This window comes from Ambystoma mexicanum, chromosome 4q, assembly GCF_040938575.1.
Source record: "Ambystoma mexicanum isolate Mex_15411 chromosome 4q, UKY_AmexF1_1, whole genome shotgun sequence".
Lineage (NCBI taxonomy): Eukaryota > Metazoa > Chordata > Amphibia > Caudata > Ambystomatidae > Ambystoma > Ambystoma mexicanum.
The window spans coordinates 1035530135-1035545167 of record NC_090928.1 but is presented as its reverse complement, the minus strand read 5'-3'; positions in this window follow the sequence as shown (position 1 = coordinate 1035545167).

The following is a 15033-nucleotide window of genomic DNA, read 5'->3' as shown; positions in this document are numbered from 1 at the left end:
AATCCTGGGCAGAACTTTTTCCCCAGGTATCCACCCAATTTCCAGCCCCAAAATCATCCATCCTTCTTTCCCCAATTCCCTGAGTCCAGACAACCTAATCCAGGAGAGGGGAGGCCAAGGGTGGAGGGGTACCCGAATCTTCCCAACCCAGGGTATTACCAGAGAAGGGATAGCTACTCTTCCCGGGATCAGCCCAGGGGAGAAAATAGAGCCCCGTATCAGCCTGAGCGGGTTTAGCAACTTGAGCGCCAGGTCCAAAATATGGCACGAGATCTGGGTCACATACTGAGGGCTCAACAGAACCCTCAGATGAGCATGCCACCGCAGAATGCCCCAAACTCTGGACCTGGTGCTCCAGAACAATGACAGGGGCAGCACCCCAATAACCCACCGGTTCCCAGGGAGGAGGCACAAGGGGAAGGGGGGTGTAAAGCTCTGGAGGAAGCTTCCTTCCCAACTTGTAAACAGCCCCTGGAAAACCAGGAACCAAAAACAAAATCTCCTGCACCTGAAAGCCTGCCTCCCAAGGAGCAGAGGGTGGGGTAGGAGAAACAAAGGACCCAAAAAGACCCACTTTGTGGAGGAGGTACAGGCCTTCCAATTCGAGGGAGAGGGATCCTCAGAAGATCCTGGGAAAAGGATCTTCTCCTTCAGAGGTGGGGGAACTCCTCCCAAGGAAAAATGGGTCCCAAGGGATGCCAATTCAGACTGGGGAGATGTGGAGACTGAGCTACCGCCGCCCATCATCTCATCCCAGAACCGACAATACCAAAATCCCATGGGTCAAACCCATCCTGATGACAGCCTCCAAAAAGGGGGGGCGGGCCAGAACCGGAACCAGGGGAACCCACAATGGCTCTGATCTCCAGTTGCCAACTTTTTCTTTTAGATTCCCAAGGCTCTCCAGAGAATTCTGCTCAAATCTCTTCTCTTGCAATGTCCAAAACCAGAAAATTGGCCCACCAGTTCTCCAAGAATGTGCATTATCTGTGCCCCCTTGAGGAGAAGGAGGGAAGATATTATGCCCCGGTACAAGTACAGGGACAGGGTAAAATTTTGGCACTGGTGGATACTGGATCCCAAGCTACCCTTCTGTCCAAAAGGGCCTTTGATGAACTAAATGCAGGAAGTGGGGAGAATTACCGTATTCCTCTCACCTCTCTTCCTGGACAACTGCAGAACTTTGACGGGAAGGAAATTCCTGTCGAGGGGACTGCAGATTTGGACATTAGAATTGGGCGTCACAGGTTGAAACACCCGATCATAGTAGTGACTCCAGAGGGCACCCCTTGTTTACTAGGGAACGATCTCCTGAGAAGGTTGTCACCCCTAATAGATTGTGTAAACAAGGTCCTCTGGACCCAGGCTAGCCGACCAATAAAATTAAAACAGAGTGTCAACCATGTTAGTTTAAATGGCACCTGCCACATGGTTGAACAAAAATCTGACCAAGTAGAATTTCACTTCCAGAACAACCAAATTCCAGACGTGACAGTAATAGCAGTAGGACAACAGACTTGTGGTGGGGGTTCCTCTCTATTTCTGAAAATCAACCTTCCTTCCAGTTTAAGGTGGTATTCCACACTGGAAGGAAATACTTTGAAATTCTTTACCAATCCACAATCAGATACTCCCACTCCTATAGTCCAGAAAGATGTGAAATCAGCTCAGAGCCTGGCTGATATTCAGCAAATTGGAGATCAGTTGTTCATCCCTGTTCAGTTAAATGATGGGAAGGACTCTGTTCTCGCTCGAGTGTGTGTGAACAACGGTAAGAGCTTCATCAGCGAAGCCATGTTCCGCCAACTCCCAAAAGATCCAGCCATTCCCACATTCAAACTGATAGACAAATGGGAAATGGATCTGGAAACACCCAATTCCAAACATCTCCTGCCAAGCAGGTGTATGCTCAAAATCTCCATTGGCAACAAGAGCATAGTTCATAATTGTTGGGTCGTGCGAGACATCACTGCCGCCTTTTACTTAGGCTGTGACATTCTCAATCGCTTTGCCATTAGTTTGGACCTAATAAACTTCAAAGCTTGGTCCCGATTAGCGGATAATCCCATGGGCTTTGATGATCCGGAAAAAACATTTAGGTCAGCTCAATTGCTACCTTATGCAGTTGAAATTCAGCTCAAAGAGGAAGTCACCATCCCAGAAAGGACCCGACAATTCTCCCTGGAAGTGAAGGTTAAAAGAGGACAAAAATTGAAAAACTCTGATGCTTATATACATCTAAATGCTTCTCTCCACCAGCAAGGGTTGGGGGTAAACCCAACACCATTAGTCAACATAGAACATGACACCATTCCAATAGAGGTGGATAACAGCGACTTACAGAGTATTACTCTAGCCACAGGCACCATTATTGGAATGGCGGTTGATGACCGACATTTCTCCATTGATTTAGGAAATGAACTGTTAGGACAAATCCCCAAGGACTGTTTTGACAGTGACAGTGATGACAATACAACACCAGACAGGATTTTCACCCGGCATGGGGGGAACCTCCTGGTGTACACTTCTTGCCCTTAAGGTAAGGAAGATGTGACTTGTGACTTCAGGAGGGATGAGGTGATTTTCCAGGTCCATGAGGGCTGCCTTTCCCACCTGAAGCCTCCAGTCCAAATCAGCACTCTGACCAAAGACTTCTCCACCCAGCTGGAGGAGGCCGCTGAGATAGCCAAACCAGAAGTCTTTCCAGGCTTCAGGCAGATGGTGGAAGAGAGAGTCAACCTAGCTGATGCCTGTGTGACTCTGGAACAGAAGCAAAAGTTGAAACAAGTTTTCTTGGATTTCCAAGATCTCTTTGCGGTAGACTCATATGACTGTGGTCGCACCGACATCCACACAACAACAATTCTCACGGACCCTGGAATGACTCCAGTGTTTGTGAAGCAATATCGTTTGCCTCTCACATCCATGGAGTCCCTTACTGAAATAATTAAGAACCTTGAGTCCCGGGGAATAATACGTCCAGTACATAGCACCTTCAATAATCCGGTGCTGGGAATATTGAAGCCAAACGGCCAGTGGAGACTCTGTGCCGACCTTAGGGAGCTCAACAAACGGGTCCATACTTCCCGATGGCCTCTGCCCTACATTGACCAAGGGCTGGCCCAGATTCAGGGGTCACAGGTATTCACAGCAATAGACCTGACCAATGGATACTGGACTGTGCCGGTCAGTAGGGAGGACCAATAAAAAACTGGCTTTTACCTTTGGGGGCCAGCAGTACACATGGACCCGGACCCCCTTTGGATACCTGAACTCCGGCAATGAATTCAACATTTTCCTACATAAGGCCATGCCCGACCTGGGTGCGAGGGGTGACCTGGCTTATGTAGATGATGTCCTCATCAAAATTTCATCTGTGGAGGAACACATAGCGGAGATCCGTTATGTTCTGACACAGTTGAGGGCCGCCGGAGCAAAACTTTCCTTTCAGAAAGCACAGTGGTGTAGAACCTGTGTTAATTTCTTGGGGCATGAGATTACTCCTCAGGGTCTCTGTCCCCAAGAAAAGAAAGTGGAAGCACTTCAGAAACTGAAGGATCCCACAACTTTGCAGGAACTAAGGAGCCTCCTTGGACTGACTAATTACAGCAGAAAGTTCATTGAGGGCTACGCAGAGATCACCAGACCCCTGATTCATCTCTTGAAGGGGGGGTCAAGTGGGAATGGGGTCCAGGACAATCCAAGGCAGTAAGACAACTCAAGAGAAGCCTCTCACAAGCGCCTTGCCTAGCTTACCCTGTCAGAAACAAGGAGTTCTTCCTGGAGACAGGGTTCTCTAATACGTGCTTGACGGCAGTATTATACCAAAAGCATGACAAGGTCAATAAAGTAATCTCCTATGCGAGCAAAACTTTATCCTCTGTGGAGGAAAAATTCAACGATTGTGAGAAGGCACTCCTGGCAACGGTGTGGGCATTGAAGAATTACCGCCCGTTCATCCAGGGGGAACACATCATAGTGGAGACTCCACACCAGCCTCTGCAATAGCTCCAAAGTGACAGAATCCGGGCCGGAAATGTGAGTAATTCCCAAATTACTTCCTGGATTCTGTCAATGCAAGGCTTTCCTGTAGAGGTCAGATATGGCCAAAACAAGAAGAGTCCCCTCGAGCAAGGTCTGGCTGACTTGCATGATTGTGCCAGAGAAAACTGTCTCGAGGACGAAAGTCTAAAAATCAAGGACAACATGGAGGCATACCTTAATTCCCCACACAAAGTCTTTGAAGAAGACAAGTGTGAGGGAATGCCCACTGTCTATGTGGATGGATGCTCTTACCATGTTGACAACAACGGGGAGAAAGAACTGGTGGCCGGCGTAGGGAACACATGGGTTAATGAGTCCCCAGAACCCTCTGCTGGATACAAAATTGGTCCCCGAAGTAGTCAGGTGGCAGAGTTGATGGCTGTGCACCAGGCCATCCTCACTGCCGTCCAACATCAACTCCACGAACTAGTCATAATCACAGATTCGGATTATGTACGGAACGGGTTCGTGGAGCACCTGGTTAATTGGAAAACCAGAGGCATGTTATGTGCTAATAACAAACCCTTGAAACATGGGAAGTTAATCCAAAACATTGATGATCTGGTCACCTCGAATGGGATGACCATCTACTGGAAAAAGATCAAGGGTCATTCCAAAGTAGAGGGACCAGACAAAACTGGAAATGACTTAGCTGATCAGCTGGCCAAAACCGGGGCCATCCAAGGGGATCTAATAGAGATAGAGTCCCTGTTGGGGGAAATCCAGGTCACTGCTATCACTAGGTCCCAGACAAATGCTCACAATGATCTTTAAACTGCCCAATGGAGTAAGGAGACCCCTGATGCCGATTTAATCACGGCTCAAAAGGGGATCCAATAATTGGTAAGTTTTACCAACACATTGAGGACCCTGAGAACTTTCCCCTGACGGATACCGATTACATTGGGAAAGAGGACCTAAGAGTGTTGATGAAATGTCCAAAGATGTTCCGGCTCCAAGACGGGTTGTTGGTAAGGAAATCCCAAGCTGGCCATGATTAGTGGGTGGTTCCTACCTCATTCCGAAGCCTGATGTTAAGTTACGCCCATGATGCTGCCACAGCCGGTCATAGGGGGTTTCACACAACACTTGAAATCTTAAGAGAGGTTGCATACTGGCCACACATGGGTCAGGACCTCAACCAATATTTGAAGGGTTGTCTTGTGTGTGCACAATTTCAGCCATCATCCCTCACACACCATGCGCCTCTCCAAAATAGGGGGATGACACTGCCATGGTCAGATTTGCAAATCGACTTTGTAGGCCCTGTAATTCGCTCGTCTAGAGGAAACAAGTACATGTTGACCGTTACATGCTTGTTTACCAAGTGGGTGGAATGTCTCCCGGCCCCAAACTGCAAGGCAGAAACAGCAGCTGCCCTGGTGATTAACCACATCTTTTCCCGTTTTGGTCTACCTCAAAGGATTGAGTCAGACAGGGGTAGCCACTTCACCAGTGCAGTAATGACAAAGATGTGGGAGATACTGGGGGTCAAAAGGAAGTTACATATTGCTTACCGGCCAGCTTCCTCTGGGGCAGTAGAACGCTACAACCGAACCATTGTGAGCATCTTAAAAAAGTTTGTGGCAGATTCTGGGCCAAGTTGGGATATCCGATTACCTTTGGTCCTAATGGCCATCAGATCTACCCCTTCATCTGCAACTAAAATGTCACCATTTGAGTTGATGACTGGACGCAAGATGGTGCTTCCTCAGCATTTGCTCTACAGGACCCAAGAGCAGATACTGATAATGCCTCCACAACTCATAAGTATGTGGAGAATTTAAGGAAACACCTTCAGCATGCTTTTGCCTATGCTCAGTGGAATCTAGAAAGATCAGCTGATAGCATGAAAACCCACTACGACCTGAAGACCACCAGGAAGGAATATACTGTGGGGGACCGGGTCTATATATACAATTTCCAAAGTAACCAGGCCAAACAGCGAAAATGTTTGCCTACATGGGAGGGACCCTTTGAAATTATAGACGAGATCTCCCCTGTTGCCTACAAAATCCGCATCCCCAAAGGTAATTTGGCGGAAGGGGAAGATAAGTGGGTCCATATTAATCAGCTGAAGTGTTGCCATCCCAGGCACACTCTGCAACAACTGGAGGAATCCACTGGAATACCAGAGGGGGCCGCTCCAGAGTAATTCAGTTCCAACCCTAAAATATTCCACATATAGCATATAAAATTCTGTGATTCTTGTATATATATACATTCTTGTCTCCTAATTTAAAAAAGAAAATGTATATGTTCATATCTTCTGATGTATAAAATGTATATGTTCGCCACACCATTAATAGTGGTGGAAAAATGTCTAGGAATGTGTATTGCCGCTTTGCTTTATCATCCTAGGAGAGATGAAACCATGGAGACTGACCACGGAAGGCGAACTGGGGACCGGGAGCTTAGATCCGAGGGGCCCGGGGTACCGCCCAATCATCCCATCAGGACAAGCAAGGAGAACTGATTGATCGACTGGAGGGAGGAAAAGATGCTGAACTGTGCCATCTACGGAATTGGAAGAAGAGGAGGCAAACATCCCAGATCTTGCGAGTTCCATCAGTGAAAGTTCAGAATGGCCATCGCAAGAGGCGGGGCTGTGGGATGTTTTTACCCATGCATCCAAGCCCTACCATAAAACTGTGCAGTACTGGCATGGAAAACATCATGATGGCCAGAACTCCCCAGAGAGTGCACAGGGAAAACATGAAGAATAGGCTGCCACCCATTTTTGCCTATGTTGTGAGCACAGGAGGGCACCGCCTAAAACCGCCATTGGGCTACACACAAAGTAGCCTGAAACCATTGGGAATGGCAATGCTGATTGCCAAAAGCAACCCAGAACTGTGGGGAATTCATTTTCTTAATGTCAAAAATGGATGCAGTACCGGTGCTCACCACTATCAGAAAGCTGGCGTTTTAAAACCACCAGACTTTTGTGTAAAACTGAACAAATGAACCGAAACCAGGCCAATGAAAGACTTGCTAAGAGGTGGATACAATGTAAAACTATATTCTGAAATGACTTGAAGGAAGTAATTATTTTATGTATATATAAAAATAGCTGCATGTAAGTTGGATTTGAATGTAGAAAACTGGGAACTAAAGTGACATTTAGCTGAATTCTGCCTAACAACTACCCCAGACAGGAGTTGAACTGGCTCACCAACTCTTCCCAGGCCTGGCTGCATCCTGCTGGCCCCACCAAAAGAAGATCACACCTCCCTGATTGAATTAAGGGAGGGGTACAGGCAGACTGCAGGAGGTTGAACAAATGGCCTTCTTTGGCTCAGGCAAATGTTATATTGGGGGGGTCGTAAAATGGCTTCCTCTTGGGGGAAACTGGGAGGGGCAGTGCCTCTGCTAGCAAGCTGAGCTTGGGGGAAGTGGATAAACCAGTTATTCCACCATGTGATGTGGGAAGCCACACCCCTTTTTGACCAGGGCATAATTTTAAAAAGATAGATAACTCATAGTGCGGACTGGTCAAAATTATATAAATAATACCATTATGCTTGTGCTTTTTCGGTTCACATTTTAAGAGGTGTTAGGACCCTGTGGTATGTTCCTGGGGATAGTAGCGGAAAAAAGGTTGTTACTTCAAATGTCTGCATGTTAAAAATCTGACACTTTATCATCTGAAACCCATATCCTGGTACATATTTGTGTAAAATCTGGAAAGGTTTAGAGGTCGTTATCTGGATGAAATGGGGAGAATTCTGTCATCAGTGGACACGACATCGTACAAAGGCAGGGATCGGATGGTTTGGTGCTACAGAAAATATGTTAACTGGACCTATAATATGAGAGAAATGGTACCTAGATAAATATGTATTTGGATCAGAAATAGATTTGTGTGCAATTTGACAAGGGGAGGTTCCTCTGACCATAAAACCTACAGCATCACTTTGACACTCCATTTCTTCCCCCCAATCAAGGGAGAGAGGAAAGCTTGGCCAATGATAAGTGAGAGGGGCAGGTTTAGCTAGGCCCAGGCACACACCCATTTTCAAAACACATAAAAAGGGCCACTGAAACCCAGGTAGAGAATTCACTTTCCACTTTCTTGCGGGATGCTTTGCCGGGAGACTCCAGACTTCAAATCCATCAACCTCCAGAGACCAGAGATCCAGAGAGACCAGAGATCCAGAGAGACCAGAACTGTGCAGTGCTGAGAGCAGAACCAGAGACCAGACCACTGTGAGCAGAACCGCCGGAAGTCCCGTCCAACCTGACCAGACCTTGACGGCTTATTTTAAAAAAATATAGTGTGAGTACTCACTGTGCCAAAACCAATCTCTTAGTTTAAAATAATCTAATCCAAACTATTTTAGCCTATTAGAACTGCCTCCTAGAATCTTGTCATTCTGTCATCTTTAAAACTGAGAACTGTCATCTGTCATTCTGAGCTTTAAAATTTCAAATCCAAAAAACTACTTTCACAAAATTGTCCGTATCTCTGGAACAGTTTCTGCTAGGAACGAGATTTTCATCTTAACGCTAAAATTCTAGGCTTTCCAACGAACCTAGAACCGACCTCCTACTCCTTATAGTGCCTCCGTAATTATGCTCGACGCGCGCAAGTAAATTTGATGCAATTTGACATTTTGCACAATTTCAGCCACGTGTAAAAATCAGCAGCTTCTTGCTTTCCTTTGCTAAAATTCGTTTTAACCTGCTGGATACACATAGAGCATTGCTCAAGTGAGCCTGAACTAATATAAACTAGATATAACCCACCCTGAATCTCTAGAGGGAATTAAAAGCATTTTTACCACATTTCTCACTTCATTGTCATCACATTCAAAGCATTTTGGGCCTGTGTTTCAAACCTCTACCTGTTTTCCTCTAAGCTTGCTGGGGGGGGAACTGCATTTCGTATTGCATTTTGTTGGGATTCTTGAAGACTGTGTGCTCTCCTTCCATTTCTTACATTGCATAGGGGGGGGGAGTGAATTGTCAAGGAAAAGTGATTACATTGTCTTTTGTTGAAGCCATATCAAGTTATTTTCTGTACTGCATTTCATTCATCATTGCGTTTCCTTGAACCATATAAAGCATTCTTTCCCACCATATTCTTCTGTTCCTATTCATAAGTTACCTCTTGCTGATTACTGCTCATATTCACAAGTGTAATATCCATCATCAATTTATTTATAGAAGTGTGATATATATATATATTGTTTAAATTTTCAAATAAACCTTTTAATTTGCAAATCAAACCTACTTCTTGGCTCAGTGGGGTCAGGGGGAATTCTAAGAGGGGGGTGTTATACAAGGGTTGTCATCCAGAGTACTGAACTGGACATAAAAATACATCAATAAGGGTTTTCCTCAGCATCCCAGACTAGGCATTGACTTGGCTGTACTGTTGATTGAATATCGCTTACAGCAAGGTCTTCTGGAGTTTGCAGTTTACGTTTCATTGGCACCATTTCTATTCCCGAGCTGACTGAAGGAGCCCAGAAGTGGAGTCTAACAATAGTTGTCTGGCTGTTCTGGGTGATCCACAAAAAAAGGTATGGTAAATGTTAACTGAGATTCTAACCCAGGTTGTTCAGAGGCTAGGTGTGGGTCAGGAGTCTCTTTAGTTGGGGAAAGCTGAGATTTGTGAGTTGGAACATGCAGGGTTCTAGTTCCTTCAAAACCTTGGCAATAATGGAAGAAATCTTTTGGGGAAACAATCTGGTTTTCTTCCAGGAAAACTTTCTTAGTAAATCCCCTCCCACTAGAAGGGTTTAAAATCTTACATCATCGAGCCTTCGCCCCAGGGAGGGGTAGACTGTCAGGAGGTCTGCTGATAGCCTGTAAGACTGCTTTAATAATGAGGGTAAATTAATCCCTAACCGACAGGAAAGGATTCTTGCAGCAATGTTGGCTGTACGATCCGATGAGGGTTCATGGAAATTGATTGCCATAAATCTCTATTGGATCCCCACCTGTACAAATCTCACAATCTCACTGGCTGATCTTTTGACCCGAGTTAATCTGGATCATCCAGGGTGTCTGGTTTAAGCAGCAGGAGATCTGAACTCACAATGTGTTACCACCATGGCAGGGGTGGCTGGATTGAAAACTAAACGTCTTACTGCAAAGGGTAGAAGGTGGTTATCTTTCCTCTCAGAATGGAACATGAGTATGAGCAATGGTTCCATAGAAGGGGATTTTCCCCCTGCAGTAACGTGGAGTCTGGGAAGTATAATGCCTACTATAGATTATATCTTCCTATCCCCTTTGTTATTTGAGAGGTGTACACATTTTGAAGTTAAGGACAGGGGATCAAGCGATCACAAACATCTTGAGCCGATAATATGCTAAGAAAATAGAATACCTGCATCAATCCATAGCCATTAATAACGGCAAAAATAGAGTGGTCAAATATAAGAGAGACAGGTTAAACCTAAATGAAAACTTTCAAAGGGCCTGCCGGGACATACCAGTCTCTGATTTAAAACAAAGATGTGTTCCTCTGTCCTTTTAAAAAAAATGTGTGGTCTATAGAGCGCCCGCTGAGTACGAGACAACATAAGCAGACACTGCGTAACACCATAACGCCTATAAGGGGGGGAAGCATTAGATAATGAACAACTAATCAAAAGAGTTAATACTATTAAGATTGACTACAAAAACTGGTGAAAACAACGACAAATTAATCGCCTACCGAAAGACCGAGAGATGATGCTTAAGGCCCTATATGGCAATACATCGCGTAACTTTTGGGCTATTATTAACTCAGCTGAGAATCCACAAATAACCAATAAAACAAATATAGGGGGGTCATTCCGAGTTTGGAGGTAGCCATACCTCCAAACCCGGGTCCGGGTCTGGGTCCGGTCTGGCTGAATGGGGATTTACCGGGTCATTCCGACCTTGGAGGACTCGGTAAGTCCCCATTCAGTAAACCATTCCCCATTCCCATTTGAGCCCCCATAGGGCTCAATGGGAATGGGGAAGGCACTAATTACGGGCCCGCAAATAGCGGGCCTGTTATTAGCGCCCTGGTCCCTTAGCGGGACCCGCAAAGGACGTGTGGTCAGACCACACTTCCTTTGCCGGTCCCGCTAAGGGACCTCGGAATAGGGCGGTAAGGGTTTACCAGCACCGGCTTCCTTACCGGTGCCCGTAAATCCTTACCAGCCAACTCGGAATGAGGCCCGTAGTCTTGGAAACTGATTGGCTAAAACACTTGTCCCTTTAATACCACAAGCCAAGGGGGGCATTAAGTTTTAGGATCTCTGATATACCTTGCACTTTGGAACTCACAGAGAGTGATGTGGCTGACCTGATAAAAAATTCATCATCCTCCCGAGCTGCGGGACCCAATGGGTTAACCTAACAAGTTCTAAAAGATAATATAAACCTGTGGTCAGGAGTATTAACACAGCTGTTTAATGAAATCACAAAGAGAAGATTATTTACCCATCTCGGAAGACATCTAACATTATTCCTACTTTCAAGAAGGAGAACCAAACGGTTCCAACAAACTATCGACCAATCATACGATTGGATGTAGAAAGTAAGCTTTTTGCCAGCCTCTTGTTGAGGGAGTTAGAAGACTGGACAAAACATAAGAACATCCTGTCAAAACATCAGACTGGATTTCGTAAAAAGGCCTTTCCAAATCACTAAATGGTATCATTCTGGCTACCCCAAGGGAAACATCTGATATCAAGGGGGAGCCAGTATTATACGGTGCATGGATAGATCTTTCCAGTGCTTTTGATTTGGTTAATCAAGACCATTTATGGTCAAAACTTGAAAGTTGAGGAGCATCAAAACTGCTCCTGTCTATGTTGGACTCTCTCCGTGAAGATAATACAATTAAAATGTGAAAGTAGAGAGGGGTGTTAGAGAGCGTTGCATGGCTGCACCCTTCATATTCAATCTGTAATTGGCAGACATGGGGAGGGAGATAGGATCTGCAGCATTAGCAAGCCCAAAAATAGGCAGTAACTCGATCAAATGGTTAGCGTACGCAGATGTTATTGTCCTGCTAGACAATACAGAGGTGGGGCTCGACCGGCTGCTTAACTCTCTGGTATTTTACATAAAGAGGAATGATCTATCTATTAACTTGGGGAAATCCAAAATAGTAATCTTCAGGAGGAAAGGGAAACAGGGTTGTAAATGTATCTGGTCGGTGGGAGCTCAAACCATTCCGGTGGTTGAGGAATTTGTCTATCTAGGCTTCACTTTGTATGCAGTCCAGAAAGTGGGACAAAACATCCAATACTTCACTGGTAAAGTATCCCAATTGACATCTCAAATGAAGAAAATATTGAGGCAATATTGTAAGTTCTCCATACTGCCTGTGATTAAGTTTTATATGTCAAAAGTCATTTCAATACGTCTATATGGGCTAGAAGCCAAAACACTGGCATGGGACTTAAATTGGCAGAAACTAGAGGGCAGCATTTGGAAGAAGGTCCTGGGCTTGCCCCACAGCCTTCCCATGGCCAATTTAAGGTATGAGCCTGGCCTCAGGTCTCTTAAATCACGGCAGACTGGAAGCTACTATCTCTCTACTGACAGATAATGATCTCACAGTAGAATACAGGGACGTCATTTAGGGGTCGTCGGGGGTCGCAACCGTGATGCATGAGGTCTCCCAAGCTACTCCTGTGGTCTCCCTTGCTACCCCTAAAATAACAGGGGAAGAAAACCCTTTTTTCTTTATTTCTTTTTTACAAATTGAAGCTCCTTGGCTGTGGCCAATGATATGTGCCTATTTGACCTATTTGCCTTTCTGGAATTCCATACCATAATTGCTAGACTCATTAAAGGTTTATTTCAGGTGCACTTCAGGGGGTGAGTCACTGATTTAGTCTGTTCGTAAACACCTCAAATTCACAATGCAGACAAAATCCTCCAAAAAGCATTTGGAGTAGAACAAGCATCGATTTCGGACTATGGGCCTCATTACGAGTTTGGCGGTAGCCATGGAGCTTTACTGGGTTCCCAAAATGGGGAATTACTGTGCCATTCCGAGTTCAGATGGCCCGGTAATTCCTCCCTCTGGGAACCCGGGCCCGGACCTTTCCCATTCCCATCTGAGCCCCCATAGGGCTCAAATGGAATGGGAGAGGGAGCTAACAACGGGCCGATTACGACCGGCCCTTTGTTAGCTCCCTCTTCCCCTCGCGGGACCCGGTAACGACACCTGGTCTTACCAGGCGTCCTTTCCGGTCCAGCGAGGGGGCCTCATAATTTCGAGGAACGGGTTTAACGGGTCCGCCTCCATTAGCGGAGCCTGTTAACCCATTCTGCGAAGGTCGTAATGAGGCCCAATATATTTTGCTTTCGCAAGTTGTAGCTATAGCATGTTTTTTTCTGCTGATACAAATGGTAATCCATTCTTGTATGAAATGTATATCACGTTACAATAATATTGTAACCATATTTTTCATAGTGTACTTAGAAATAATGCTATGTGATGCCACTTTCTGTTTTGTCAAGGGGTAAACGGTTGTGTTCTATCGCTTCCTGTGATGTCACTTCAGGGTGGGGTCAAATGACATCACTTCTTGTGATGTCATCAGAGGTCAAGGGTCATGTAATGTCACTTCCGCTACCCCTGGCATTTTGGTGAAATGACGTCCCTGCACTTCATGAAGACTTACAGGTACATCTAAAACACTCCCGGTCTGACCTTTTGGCCAATCTTCAGAAATGGGCCGTTAAAGCATTGGTTGACTGTGACAGTGATATGGTAACCCTAATATCCAATCCAATGAAGACGAAACAAGCGCTAGTGACCATGGATTGTAAAAAAACGATAGACCAAATGCGCAGGTCATCATCAGCAGCTTAATTTTCCTTATATGATAAAATGTTAGGCTTCCTTCTGAAATATCTGCCAACATTTCCAGATTGGAAAGTGAGACAAAACTTTCTAATAGCTGGACTCAATTTGGTGCATACAGGGGCAGTGCTATCCCGTTGGAGGCGGGCTGGAGATGCAAAAAACTGTTCTCTGGCTGCGAAGATCCAAGCAGGCAGTCGATCACACATATTTTGCTAGACTGTAGGGGGACTCTGAATGTAAGACAGTGGCATTTTTGTCATTTTATTGACTCCGAAGACCGATTGTCCTCAACTATGTTCTGGGATAGGCTAATTGCGGGCCAGGAAATATCATTGACTATAAATGTTCTTTGGGTCCTGCAGCTGTCTGTGTGTATTCCACCAGAGCATTGTTAGAACTATAGACATGTTCCCTTTTTATTCTTTTTTTCTTTCATTTTTTTTGGAAGACAGTTGACAAAATCTTTCTTTTTTATTTAACTATGTATTGTTAACATATTATCCATTAGGATTTGTGTCATTTTATGTAACGTATGGATTTTGTACTTGTGAAAAACCGAATTTCGGTTGTAACACAATAAAAAAAGCTCTGTGATCTGATCCGCAGACGACCACCTTGGATCGGATCGGCAGATCTTTTTTGTTTCGGTCTATGTGCTCACTTAGAAATCTGGAGTGTTTAACATTTGGCATTTTAGGAATTGATTTTCCCTTAAGTACGATTGTTCTCAACGGTACTGATATACCAAAGCTCAGTTTGCCACAAAAAAATTAACAATCCATCTCAATAGCATTATGTCTCTTTATAAATGAGAAGTAGGGTAGCATATACTGTTAGTGTGCGGCCAGCAAATGTGCCACCCCTTCTCAATCATTGATAATTTATCAGCTGCTTCTGTTTTCCTGAGTCCCCCTCTTGATCTTGGTGAAGTGCGCGTACAAATGACCGGACATTTAAATAAAAAACGACAGCCGCAATCTTGCATACTCTCCTGAACCAAATATCGGCACGACAGTACAACACCACACTCATCATCTGATCAAAGGCCAAACACGGACCTTTCAATCGGAATGACATCATGTTGACGCTATCTGTCGTCATGTTTTGTGCAGAAGGAATAGTGCATCAAGCTCTGAAGGATAGCTCAGGGGCAACGTGCTCGCCTTGGAGCATGA